This window comes from Amphimedon queenslandica, unplaced genomic scaffold, assembly GCF_000090795.2.
Source record: "Amphimedon queenslandica unplaced genomic scaffold, v1.1 AMPQUscaffold_13430, whole genome shotgun sequence".
NCBI classification, from domain to species: Eukaryota; Metazoa; Porifera; class Demospongiae; order Haplosclerida; family Niphatidae; genus Amphimedon; species Amphimedon queenslandica.
In genome coordinates, this window is record NW_003546334.1 from 150,939 (window position 1) to 152,530 (window position 1,592).

At 33.4% G+C, this 1,592-nt stretch overlaps 1 long non-coding RNA gene across 1 annotated transcript; it reads left to right on the forward strand.

The window, feature by feature from the left end:
* The first annotated feature begins 69 nt into the window (after positions 1–69).
* On the forward strand, positions 70–482 carry LOC109581589 (uncharacterized). The gene is made up of 2 exons (XR_002184686.1): positions 70–174; positions 219–482. It is a non-coding gene; the product is annotated as an uncharacterized LOC109581589 (long non-coding RNA).
* The last annotated feature ends 1,110 nt before the right edge of the window (positions 483–1,592 follow it).

Consider the following 1,592-nt stretch of genomic DNA (forward strand, 5'->3'; position numbering starts at 1 on the left):
GTTTGAAATTTTACAGAAATTTTTTGATAATAGTGGTATAGTACTGCAATTAAAGATCACTGTCTTGCATCTAAAATGATTAAATTCTACCAATATTTATTTATAGATGGTCGTCCCTCTCCAATGACTAGCAAGAGACAGACTAAAAGAAAACTGAGAATTAACTTTTTAAACGTAAGAAATCAATGTTTATTAATGTTCTAATTAAAGCCCCTCAGAAACGTGTAAAGACACTGCTGAAGGAAGTTGATCTGGCAAAGCTTGAGTCAAAGACAAAGAGAAGAGTACAACCAGGAGGAGGAGGAGGAGGAGGAGAGAAGAGAAGGAGAAAGAACTTAGAGGAGAAGGGAGTGAACAATAATAGCTAACTATAAATTGATAATATTGTTATGTTCATGTAGCTACGTTAGTATGAAATGAACATTGAACATTCATAAGTTCAGTATAATAACAATTTATGACATGAATGCCTATTAACTTAAGTTATGTCATACATTTTGTTGATGCTTCATACAAAACATTCAGTTATTATACTAATGACTCATATTGTATTCATAGATTACTGAATAGTCTCCAGATACTGCTATAGAGTGGGGCTCACTCAGGCTCTCCCCAATAACAAGTATTCATAGATCACTGTTACTCCCTAGATACTTTTCACATAACACTGATAATGATCCAAGAATATAATTCAATGATAGTTCAGTTACATATACACCCACTTTTCTTGGTCTCTGGATATACACCCATCCTTTATACTGGCAGAAGTTAATCTGACCTGCTACAGCAAAAACTTGTTCCTTTTCTAATTTGTGAAAGTTACTAACTTAGCACATACTGTACTTTACAATACATCCTTTACTGTTTGCTGGTGAGCATTATTAAGGACATTATATGTAATAATTTCAATTTTCAAGCTATAAAATATACTACTATTATAGTGGTACCAAGATGACTTAAAGCTATGTAAATAGCAGCTATGTGCAACAAAGGAGCCTCATCATTAATAGCAATAATACTATTTTTATTAGGATTAGGTTACATATTGTATGTCATTGATCACATGAATGTTATTATAACAGACCTGAACTTCCTCTAGCCTGGCTTGTGGTTAGCCTTTCAAGTGAACGTTGTGCTGTTTTATAGAAAAGGTATTCTCTTTAAAGTCCTTCTTTCTTTATTGTGGTGTAAGTAATCACTGAAATAGCTACACCTTAAGTTACCTAATTCTTGTAGTGAAATATCTGTTAGAGGACTGTATTTTTAGGGCAACACTTCTTGGACACGATCTGTACTTCACTTTGACAACTGTCTAAAAACTTCTCTTCTTCTCAAAATCAATAATAAGTACTGAGCATGCGCAGTACCACACACAAATTAACTATGAATAATAAATGATAATACATTTAATTCACGACATCCTCCCCACCGTTGACTACTCAGTCAACCCACATAATTACACTACACAATAATAATAAGTAATACACACATCAATAATAAACTTAGTACTTGGTTAATTTCAGTACAATCTCGCAATGATCTTGTCTCTCGCTTCAATGGCGGCAGCTCTCTTAGGACGATCTCTAATTACA